The 12843-nt window shown below is 36.8% G+C and overlaps 1 long non-coding RNA gene across 1 annotated transcript in view; it reads right to left on the reverse strand.

Moving 5' to 3' along the window:
• LOC111752125 (uncharacterized) overlaps positions 1 to 12843 on the reverse strand; it is a 62238-nt gene that overhangs the window by 20206 nt on the left and 29189 nt on the right. Inside the window, exon 5 of the long non-coding RNA XR_002787121.2 lies at positions 5582 to 5706. This is a non-coding gene — a long non-coding RNA (uncharacterized LOC111752125). The remainder of the gene's footprint in view (positions 1 to 5581; positions 5707 to 12843) is intronic.

A 12843-nucleotide genomic window follows, 5' to 3' on the forward strand; every position in this document is an offset into this window, starting at 1 on the left:
GCCTTCCACTGAGGTGTCTCGCCCCTAACTATGCACATTTAATCACGCTTTTGCTGGGCTGCCCTCTTCATTCACCAAAACCAACCAAAGTTGTTGCTGTCCAGTTGACTCTGACTATAGTGCCCCTGTAGGTCAAAGTAGAACTTCCCTAGACTAGAGGTTTTCCAAGGAGCGGCTGGTGGACTTGAACTGCCAACCTTTTGGTTAGCAGCCTGAGTTTTTAACCACTGCGCCACTAGGGCTCCTCTTCAATCACAACATACACACAAAAAAATAAACTCAGAGGAAAAGTACTTTTCATATACAATGCTGGGAAGTAGGCATTTTTATTACCGTTAGTTTTATAAACATCAAACAGTTTCACAGAAGTAAAATTCTTGCCCAAGTTTAAACAAACAGTTAACAGAATAGTGACCACGGAGACAAACTGTTGTTTAGAATAGTGATTTTGAGAACAGACTTTGGAATCAAATTTCAACTTACTTGCTACATGACCTTGGAAAACTTACCTTGCCTCTCTGAGATTTAGTTTAACTATAAAATGGAACATTACATTTCCACTTAAGTGAAAATTAATTAGTTGCTTATGTAGAGCACCTAATAGAATTATTGAAGAAGGTCCTGAAAACAGCAATTACAAAACTTAAATAAACTCAAGGATTTAAAGCAAAACATAGACATAATGGGTAGAGAAATGGGAGATGTAGGAAGATGTAAATGGAAATTCTAATGATGAAAACTACAGTATCTGTATTTGTGTTGAAATGAAACATACAATGGATAAAAAGGATCAGCAGCAGATTAGATACTGCAAAAGAAAAGATCAATGAACTTGAGAAAATAACAATAAAAACTGTATAACTTGAAACACAGAAAGAAAAAAGACTGAAACAAATTAACAGACCCTCAGGGAGCTGGAAGATATTATCAAGCAGCCAAAACATACATATAGTTGGAGTCCCAGAAAAGTGGAGATACTTGAAAAGATAATAATAAACTGTCTAGAAAATTTCTTCTGGGGAATTTCTGACAGTTGCGCTTTTTCTATGGCCACACATACTTTCTAACCTCTTCTCCCAGGAAATAGATGGACATAGGAGTGGGGTCGGGGTTGGTAGTCTGGCCAGCTAGACCTTTAAACATGCTATTTTGAGCATTAAATGAAATAATCCTTGTAAAATGCTTAGCCATGCTCTTGGCACACAGAACATACTCAATAAATGTTAATTAGGGCATCTTTTCTTCCAAATGCTTAGCACAGAACTAAGTCTATAAACTGTACTGTAAAGTCATTGCTGAATAAATGCGTGGGTATTTAGGCTCAACCTACTATGCATGATGGTGTCCCTGACCCTTTTGCTACAGCATCTAGTATGGAAAACCATCCCCCACCCCCGCCATTGTCACTAGATGCTTAATAAATTCTCTTAGTTTCCTCTAAAGAGGAGGAAGAAGAGAATATTAGCTGATTTCAGCCTCTTGGCTATAAATTTTCCGCAGGAGCTGAGGTTAGGGCTCTAGTGGAGTAGCACTAAATGTTTAAGCATTCTTAGAAACCCACAATTACGCTGATTGCACGCTGCCAGTGGAACATTCGCTGGAAGCTCTGCCCCTCTGGGGCGCTGAGTGGTGATGAACTCTCTCTGTCCACAAAGTCTCACCAGGCTTCTCCTGCTAGAAACTGGCATTTGAGAAAGCACAACCTGGGGTTAGGGGTGCTGTCTGTGGCTGCAGAACAGAGCGCAAAGCTAAGAGGCCCACGAGGGGATTAAACCTATGACCTGCTCCTCATTAGCACAATGTTCTAGCAAACTGGGAAATAATGCAGACTCCTTGAGTGTTAGCAAATACTGACCTACTTAGATAAGGGGGATAAAAGCACACATTTTCCCTCCGACATCAGCACAATCTGTCTCTGGGAATGGAAAGGACAGAGAAAGCCCTTTTACAGGGTATTTCTGGGTCAATAACCCTCATCTCATGCTCCTACAGTAATTACTGGATTATGTTCCCCAATTATTCTTCCAGCCTAAAAGTACCTCTCTGCCTACCCACCCATGTTCCGACAAGTATTAGACAATGTGTCAGGACATCTGAGGCTTCTGTGACATCAGAACATTTCTGCCACCACCACACCCTCCATCTTTACCCCTGCTCCTCACTCCCACTCATTTGGCTGATACCTAGTCATTCTTCCTGTCTCAGCAAGTTGTCCTGGAAGCTTACATGGATTTCAACATCTGAGTTACTTATCCTCTTGTGTGCATCTCTGCACACTCATATGCCCCCATCTCAGTACTTACTACATTGCACTACGACAACCTGTTTCCTCCTCTCTCCCCACCCCTCAACACTGTAATAAGAGAAAGGGCAGTGTCTTGTGCAGAGCTGAATCCTATCAACTATCACAATGTCTGGCGTAAAGTAGGAATTCAATATATATTTGTCCAATAAATCGTTGAAAAAATTAGAATTTTTCTTTTATATATTAAACTCCCTAAATTTCGCTAAATATCCAGATATTTAAATGGCACTCACATCTAATCGTATGAGTTCTTCCATCCTTAAAGGCAAGACTTGTCTTTCGCTAAAGTAGAATGAGAAAGTGTTTTGGAATCCTATAGATCTGAACTTAAATTCCTAGGTGTTCATTAACTACGTGTGTTTTAATGTTTCTGAATGAGGATAATAATACCTGCCTCACAGAGTTATTGAAAAGGTAGAATCTAATAACATATAAAGTTTCCACTGCTTAATAAACATTAGTATGTTCCCTCTTCCCATGCTCTAATGAGCTTTCTCCTGAATTCCTATCTGTCCTATTCATTAGGCAATAAATACCACTTTTTTAACACACACACACACATTTAATTTTTTATCCTTTTCGGGTTATGTGAGAGATTACCAGAGATAATGTAGAAAACCACACAAGTCCCCAACACATAGTAGGCAATGGATTCATATACATTTTCCCTCCTTCCTCCCTCCTTCCCTTCCTCCCTCCCCTCCTCCCTCTTTCCCCTCCTCCTTCCCTCTCTCCCTTCCTTCTTATATCTTTTAGCAGAGTCATTTAATAAATACTGATTGCTTAAGGAATCATATAATTAAGCATATTCTAATTGTATCTCAGTTTACTTGGCACAGAGAAGGCACCCAACAAATAATTTATTAAATGTTTCTGGAGTCTAAACAAATAATGAGCATTATTATTTTCATTGTATCATTATCATGCCTATCCACTGCAATTTTGAGACTTAAAATAGCTTCTGAAGAATGCAAATTCCCCTACAGTCTTCACTCAACATTAACTTCAGAAGAAATATTCTTTAGGGAGATTTAGAGGATGAGTTCCTGGTACTACGCTCTCCAAGGTTGTTAAGTGGAGCAAGGGAGATCTTTTTTACAAGAAAACCTAGGTTTGGAAATATTTTATAAAGGACAAAAATTTTATGTCTGAAAAAGTAGCTCCTATAATAGGCTACAAGTTATGTTCAGATAATCAGATGATGTCTGTGGTCTTGGTTAGGAACAAAGATGAGTCTTTGCTGGGAATAACACTATACTGAAAACAATGCAACTTCTAAGATGTGAGTCTTAAGTTTGGAGCTGTTCCACACTGATTTTACAAACACTGATGGAACCATTCAGATTGTAGACAGATAAATCACTCTTTGTACACAGAATAAAGACGGACTGGTAAAATCCAAAGGCGAGAAAACAGTTGTCTTTTTTTGTCCCTTTTGGGTGGACATACACACTAGAGAGAAATGTGATGCGGGGACAGAAAAGGAGGAATGAAGTAGAGGTGGTCAAACATTGTGACTTTATGGGTTCTCTTAAGTTAGTATTTTTATCAAACTAATATCTGCACGGAGTCCCTGGGTGCTGCAAACAGTTAACATATGTGGCTGCTAACTGAAAGGTTAGAGTTTTGCATCTATCCAGGAGCATCTCAGAAGAAAGGCCTGACAATGTACTCCTGAAAAATCAGCCACTGAAGATCTGTGGAGCACAGTTCTGCTCTGACACACACGGGGCCACCGTGAGTCAGAATCAATGACTCAATGGCAACTGGTTTTGGTTTTTAATATCTGCACATAATGGCAAAATCAAAAAATGCTAAAAGACATAAAAAAAAAAAAAAAAACAGCAAGCCTCTTCCCCAGACGCAATCACTTTCAATTTTTTTAACTAATTTTTTCTTTGACTTGGTATTGATCTACACATTTCTAAACAATATGTTTATATGGCTGAGTTTTTGTTTTCATTACTTTTTTAAAATAAATTCATTTCTAATATACAGTGCATGCAAATGTAAAAACCATGATATCTTTTCATATCAACATAAAGAGCTCTTATAGGTTGTACATATTGTATTGGATAAACCACAATTTATTGAGGAACATTTAGGTTATTTCCAATCTTTTGTTCTTAAAAACAATGTTGCAATCTTTATCTATATATATATATATATATACACACACAGATGATATATATACATACTCATACATATACATGCATTGTTGTGCATATATTCAAGTACATCAGTAGAATACACTTTTAAAAGTAGAATTTGTATGCCAAATATTATGTACATTTTATATTTGTTCAGTACTGTCAAACTGCCTTCCACTGAGGTTATATCAGTTATAGTCCCACCAGAAACATGAGTAGGAGCCCCGCTGACACAGTGGCTAAGAGTCTGGCTGCTAACCAAAAGGTCGGCAGTGCGAACCCACCAGCTACTCCACTGGAGAAAGATGTAGCAGTCTGCTTCGCCAAAGATTTACAGCCTTGACCCTGAGAATATGGCTCCCGGACACCCTTTCAGCTCAGTAATGTGGCCACTCCTGAGGTTCACCCTTCAGCCACAGATTGAATAGGCCCATGAAACAAAACAAGACTAAAGGGGCGTACCAGCCCTGGGGCAGGGCTGGAAGGTAGGAGGGAACAAGGACAGCCGGTAATAGGGAACCCAGGGTTGAGAAGGGAGAGTGTTGACATGTCATGGGGTTGTTAACCAATGTCATACAACAATGTGTGTACTGTTTGATGAGAAACTAGTTTGTTCTGTAAACCTTCATCTAAAGTTCAATTAAAAAAAAAGATTTACAGCTTTGGAAACCCTGTGGGGCAGTTCTACTCTGTTCTATAGGGTCACTCTGAGTCGAAATTGACTCGATGGTAAGAGATTCAGAAACATGAATATGCTCTTTTATCCTCATTCTTATAAAACAGAGTATTATCATGACACAAAGATGTAAGATGTACTGCAATATAAAATAAGTCCTATAGTGTCTGGTATCAGAAATGTATGTTAAGTGGAGGAGAAGCAAGATTTGAAATGTATGGAACAGAAGCTAGTCTGTGGAAAATTCTTCCAGGGATCAGACATGAAAAATTATAAGCAGAAGGTCTGATTCTCATTAATGCCTAATCAAAATAGAAACTGTCCCCTGTCAGCAATATACTCAGTAATGTAGTATAAAAATATAACACTGCAAATGCAATTTACCTTTTTTTTTTTTTCTTTTTGGGTAGGACTTGAAAAAATAATGTCTATCAGAATTCTTGTGCTTACCAGAATTCCTTGTAGGGCGCAGACTTATAGCAAGACTGCAAACAGCAAGTACATCTGAGTGTGATACCACGTTTTAAGCCTCCCAACTCGACTTGATGGCAGTGGGTTGTTTTGGTGGTGGGTAACTAGGAATAATAAAAAACAAATTTTGATCAACATCTAGAAGAAGTTCTGAGTTATCTTTGCATTCTCTGTATAGAAATGACCTCACAAATGTGTTGTCATATGAAGAGGAAATCAAAGTGTATGAAGCCAAGAACTGTAGACATAAATTATGATAGCATATCAGATAGTTTATCATCAAAAATGTTATATTACTTTTCTGATTTTGTGGCGGTTGTGGTATTTGTCAGTTTTAAAATTTTTTTAATTTGTTATGATTTAATTTCCTAATCCTAATTAGATATTGACATTCATTCCTAAATTTATATTAATAATTTTTACTCTTTTTCTCTAAAAGGTACCCCAAATTTTATACGCTTCAGGCCCCACAAGACCTGGATCCATCCCTACCCATTTTAGATATTTTCTCCCACACTTCTGGGGTTATAGCGACCCTGGGTACATGTCCCAGTTCCTCCTGGCCCATTTATACAGGTCTATTCTTTTTGCTACAGTCTCTGAGAGGCTGCTACATACGACTTGGGAATCTCAAGTCTCTTCTGCTTTCCAGTAACCATTCTGTTCTGAGATTTACAAGTGCACACACATACATATACAGATATTTATACACACATGCACACATGTACGTACACTTGGAGATATTCCTGGGGCAAAAAGGAACAAGATACAGAACTCTTTCTTAATACCTAACTCTGTTACTTCCTTTCTAATGTCTCCTCTCCCAGCCTGAGGAATTATTACAAGTCTAAGGCAGGAAAAATTGGCTCTTAGATCATACAGCATTCTTCCCAAAACTATTGTTTACAGCACACTCAAAAGCCCTTTCTTTCAACCTACTCTGAAAAACTCTATTTTGAAATTCAAAAGCTTAGAATTGCCTCTTTTGTTCTCTGTTGTTCTGCCACAAGCCCTCTTTTCACCTGGCAGTCATCCCAGTCAGAGGGCTGAAATGGGGACTTCCCAGCTGGGAGGGGTAGGGCCGGCAACAGAATTAGAAAAGTTTGTCATTTAAATCAATAACCAAAAAAAAAAAAACCAAACCCAGTGCTGTGTAGTCGATTCCGACTCATAGCGACCCTATAGGACAGAGTAGAACTGCCCCATAGAGTTTCCAAGGAGCACCTGGCGTATTCGAATTGCCCACCCTTTGGTTGAGAGCCTTAGCACTTAACCGCTATGCCACCAGGGTTTCCTATGTCCAAATATCTGAATGTTTGGAATTGTGTGGATGAAGCTCCCATGTGGTTGATTGAATTATTTTTAAATCCAGATGCTTAATATTTTCACAAAGATATGGAGAAAATGGCATCTTGTCAAGAAAATTCAGATATCTAATGATTCTGATATGAAGGGGAAGAGAAATATACTATCAGAATTATCCATGTGATACTGAGAATTGATAAAATTATGCAGACTATTGTGTAAATTTTTTTTGTGTTAATTGCCTTACCTTCTCTTGAATTTCATAACTTTCTACATTTAACATTTTTATTCAAGCTGGATTTATAGATACTGGACTTACTTATTTTTATATTTTTGCTTTTATGGGATTATAAAAAGAATTCACATTCATAGTTGTAGTTTTAGAAAATATAAAATAGAACAAATAAAACATGTGACATAAAACTGTACAGCCCATTAATCAAGCCACTGTATATTGATGTGTGCGCGTAATTGAAATTATGCGTTATTTACTGTACTATTATGTAAATTTTTTTCATTACATAGTACTCATCAAGTAGAAGTACTGTATAATAATTTAACCAATCATCTAATTTTACTATTTTGTTATTTATAAATGCTGAATGTTTTAAATAACACTATTATGAACTTTCTAGTTAAAGTTAATGACTCTTTGTATGCATTTATGATCATTTCTTTGTGATATATTCCTAGGAGATAAATTACTGGGTCAAAAGGAATAAATCTTCTAGGATGTTTCTAAAAAAAAAAATTATTTCCAAATTGCCCTCCAAAAATTATCAATTTGCAATGTTACCATAAGCATATAAAAAGTATCTTTTCCTAACACTTTCCACCCTTTCAACATTAGTTATCATTATTGTTTTGATCTTTAATTATCTGACAGATGGCAAAATAGTGATCATATTTATCCTATTTGTCCAGGAAAAAGCAATTGCTAGAAAAGAACATCATGTTTGATAAAGTAGAGGGCCAATGAAATGAGGGGAACCCTCAATGAGATAGGGAGATTGACACAATAACTGTAAAAATGGATTCAGACATACCAACAATCATGAAGATGTTGTAGGACCAGATAGCTTTTTGTGACCTTTAGATAGGGTGACCATGAGTCAGTACTGACTCAGTAGCAACAACATATTCATCTTATTTGAATTCTTTGATTCTCACGTACAATTCACCTGCTGACAATTTTATTCTCATATATTAAAATATGTAGCAACCCTATAGGACAGAGTAGAATTGCTCCACAGGGTTTTCAAGGAGCCACTGGTGGATTCGAACTGCTAACCTTTTGGTTAGCAGCCACAGCACTTAACCACTGAGCCACCAGGGTTTCCATTAAATATGTAGTGAAGCTATATTCTTATATCATTACCCTATGAATTCTAAGTGTTTAATTTTATTAAGTTCACTAACAATTTCAACAAAGCTATAGCCCAAATCTTGCAAAATTGCTTATTAGTTTTATGGGGCATAGACTACTGAGTTGTGCGACAGCTGAGTCATCTCCTTTGTGAAATCTTCCCTCTACCCTGACCCTAACTCATCCCAGTTATGATTAATTCCTTCCTCCTCTGGTTTCCTGACACTTTATTTATCCTCCCATAATAGCAGGCATGTACGTACTATAACCACATAGACCAAGGATTGTCTCCTGCAAGCTCAGGTGGTTCTTACAGGGTAGTGACCAGGTCTCATTTATCTCTGTATCCATAGTACGTCACATAGTTCCCAGCACAGAGCACAAAACCCACTTTGAACGAGTGAATGAATGAGTGAATGTCAAGGATCCACATAGGACTTTTAGAAAAACCAACTTTTAACATGGCCTAATGGAAGTATAAAATAAGTTTAATGACCATAGGCAGTGGGTCATGCTAAGGTAAAGAGATTAGGACCAGATTAAACTTTTAAAAACATGAACAAATTATATGAAACAATGGCTTTCTGATATATGAAACAATGCATCAGCAACTTGTGGAACAGGATCAAGGGATTAACATACATAAAATTAGAAAACTAACTGAAGGAATAATGCTTAGCAGTGGATGACTGTAATCCTCAAGGCATACGATTAGCCCTATTGATGCTCAGTTTACCAGTGTAGGCACTTTCTAGAGTACAGTTCAAGAGGGAGGAAGAACTCAGAACCCAGTGGTCTCACTGAGTTGAGATGAGAGAAATCAAAGTTTGGATAGGTCAAGGTGGCCTGAATTTTAGGGGTATAGTATTAGTATTAGAGAGAGAGCTGCACATAGAGAGAAAGAGTTCCGGAGATTTGCAGAGGGCTATCCTTGAGTCTTCTGCCCAGTGTCTTCACGCATGTGAAAGGGTTAGGGCTAAATCAGTCCCAGACTAAAGGCTGCTCTGAGTGGCACTTAAAATAAAATCTCAAGAAAATAATTTCAAGTAACTTAACTGGGCCCCAGAAGAAAGTCCTATACTATTCAAATACATAAATAAATAAATAAATAAATAAAAATATAAAAATCCAGAAATAAGCAACATAAAAGCCACAGTGTCTGGCATCCCATCAAATTTATCAGGAATGCAAAGATGCAGGAATATATGATCCATAACCAGGAGAAGAATCGTGCAATAGAAACAGGCACAAAAAAAGATAGAAGTGATAGAATTAGCAGACAAGGGCATAAAAACAAGTGTTATAAATAAATTCTATATACTCAAGAAGATAAAGGAAAACATGAACATAATGAAGGGAGAAATGGAAAACACAAAAAAATGATCTAAGTAAAACTTAGAAATATTTAAAATGAAAAATACATTGAGAAGAATAAATAGAAGATTAGACACTGAAGAAGAAATGATCAGTGACACTGAAGACATAGCACAAAGCTATCTGAAATGAAGCACAGAAAAAAAAAAAAACCAGCATCAGCAGCTTGTGGAATAATATCAAGGAATTAACATACATGTAATTAGAAAACATAACTGAAGGAATAATGCTCAAAACTATTCCAAATTTGATAAAAACTCTAAATGCATACATTCAAGAAGTTCAGCAAACCCCAGCAGAATTAAAAAAACAAATCAAAGCATATCATAATCGAATTACTGAAAACCAGAATCTTACAAGCAGCCAGAACGCCCTCATCACCAAAAAACACACATTATATAGTGAATAACAAAGAGGACAAGGAAAGGAAAATTCACATCAGCCACTATAAAAGGTAGAAAACAAATGAGCAACATTTAAAAAGCATTGAAATAAACTAAATAAACTATCAACCTAGAATTCTATTCCAAGGGAAAATATCTTCCAAAAATGAAGACAAAGCAAAGAGCTTTTTGGACAAACGAAAGCTGAGAGAATTCGTCACCAACCAACATGCACTATGAGAAACATTAAAAGAAGTTCCTCAGGCAGAAAGAAAATTATACCAGATGCTAATTTTGATCTTTATGAAAGAATGATGGGCACTGGAAATGGTAAATTAAAAATAAATATATAAAAAGAAACCATTGTTATCGAGTTGATTCCAACTCGTGGAGACCCTATAAGACAGGGTAGAACTGTCCCAAAGATTCAAACTGGTGGATTCGAACTGCTGACCTTTTGTGCTCTTAACCACTATACTACCAGGGTTTCCAAAGTGGTAAATATGTGGGTAAATATACATGAGTTGTTACCATTGTTTAATCTCTTTTAAAAAATTGACTGTTTAAAGAAAAATGAATACAATATATTGTAGGATTTATGACATAAGTAGAATAAAATGTATGACAAAAACAGCATAAAGGAATGGGAGGGGGAAATGTAAGTGCACTGTTGTAAGGTTCTCAGGCCATGTGTGAAGTGTTAAAATATTATCTAAAAGCAGACTCTGAAAATATAAGGATGAATTTTGTAAACCCTATGGCAACAACTAAAATGAATGAATGAAACAGAGATTTGGCTGAGAAGTCACAAGTAGAGATAGAATGGAATCATACAAACTACTCAAACAATTCAAAAAGACAAGAAACAACAGAACAAATAGAAAACAAATAGCAAGATAGTAGGTTTAAATCTAAACGTATTGATAACTATATTAAATATGAAATGTCTAAGCAATCTAATTATAAAGCAGAAATTGTTAAATTCAGTTAAAAAAACAAGAAAAGCTGTTAAAAGAAATCCATTTCAAATATAAAGACAATTTTAAAGTAAAAGGATAGAGAACATGGACCATGAAAACACTAAACATAAGAAAGCTTGTGTAAATGTATTGCTTACCCTTGGTCAAAATAGAGTTTTTTTTTTTTTAAAAAAAAAAAGGAATGTAGAGTGCTTTAGAGGATGATGTTGTAATGATAAAGGTGTCAATACATTATTGAATCATAATAAACCAACAAACCTGTTGCCATTGGTCAATTTCTACTCATATCGACCACAGAGGACAGAGTAGAACTGCCCCGTAGTGTTTTCAAAGAGCAGCTGGTGGATTTGAACTGCTGAAATTTTGGTTAACCACTGGGTCACCAGGGCTTCAAACCAAACCTATTGTGGTCCAGTTGATTGTGACTCATAGCGACCCTATCGGGCAGAGTAGAACTGTCACCTGAGGTTTCCAAGGAGCAGTTGGTGGATTCAAACTGCCAACCTTTTGATTAGCAGATGAACTCTTCTTAACCACTAGGCCATCAAAGATGGGCTGAGTCATAGCAACCCTAAATGTGTATGTATGAGAAAGAAGAGCTTCAAAACATATGAAGCAAAAACTGACGGAGCCAAAGGAGAGGCAAATTCACAATCAGAGTTGGAGACGTTAGCACTCCTTTCTCAATAACTGATAGAACAAAAAGAAAATCAGGAAGGATATAAAAAGACTGTAATAACGTTATCAACTAATTTCACCTAATTAACATTTATGAAACACTCCATCAAGCAACAGCAGAATGAATATATTTTTAAGTGCATATGGAACATTTACCAAAATAGACTATAATTTGGGATATAAAACAAGTGTTTGTAGTTATATAAATCTATAAAAGAATTAAAATCTTATTGACTGAAAATTATTTTCTTTGACCCCCTCATTGGAATTAAATTAGATATCTAAAACAAAGTGTTATTGGGAAATATTTTCAAATATTAGAAAATTAAATGTTGTTGTTGTTAGGTGCTGTTGAGTCGGTTCCAACTCATAGCGACCCTGTGCACAACAGAATGAAACACCGCCTGGTCCTGTGCCATCCTCACAATTGTTGCCATGCTTGAGCCCTTTGTTGCAGCCACTGTGTCAATCCACTTCATTGAGGGTCTTCCTCTCTTCTGCTGACCCTATACTCTGCCAAGCATGATGTCCTTCTCCAGGGACTGATCCCTCCTGACAACATGTTCAAAGTATGTAAGACGCAGTCTCACCATCCTTGCTTCTAAAGAGCATTCTGGTTGTACTTCTTCCAAGATGGATTTGTTGTCCTTTTGGCAATCCATGGTTATTCAATATTCTTCGCCAACACCACAATTCAAAGGTATCAGTTCTTCTTCAGTCTTCCTTATTCATTGTCCAGCTTTCACATGCATATGATGTGATTGAAAATACCATGGCTTGGGTCAGGCGCACCTTAAGTCTTCAAGGTGACATCTTTGCTCTTCAACACTTTGAAGAGGTCCTTTGCAGCAGACCTACCCAATGCAGTGTGTCTTTTGATTTCTTGATTGCTGCTTCCATGGCTGTTGATTATGAATCCAAGTAAAATGAAATCCTTGACAACTTCAATCTTTTGTCCACTTATCATGATGTTGCTTGTTGGTCCAGTTGTGAGGATTTTTGTTTTCTTTATGTTGAGGTGCAATCCATAATGAAGACTATGGTCTTTGATCTTCATTAGTAAGTGCTTCAAGCCCTCTCCACTTTCAGCAAGCAAGGTTGTCTCATCTGCATAATGCAGGTTGTTAACGAGTCTTCCTCCAATCCTGATGCCCC

This window comes from Loxodonta africana, chromosome 7 (genome assembly GCF_030014295.1).
Source record: "Loxodonta africana isolate mLoxAfr1 chromosome 7, mLoxAfr1.hap2, whole genome shotgun sequence".
Lineage (NCBI taxonomy): Eukaryota > Metazoa > Chordata > Mammalia > Proboscidea > Elephantidae > Loxodonta > Loxodonta africana.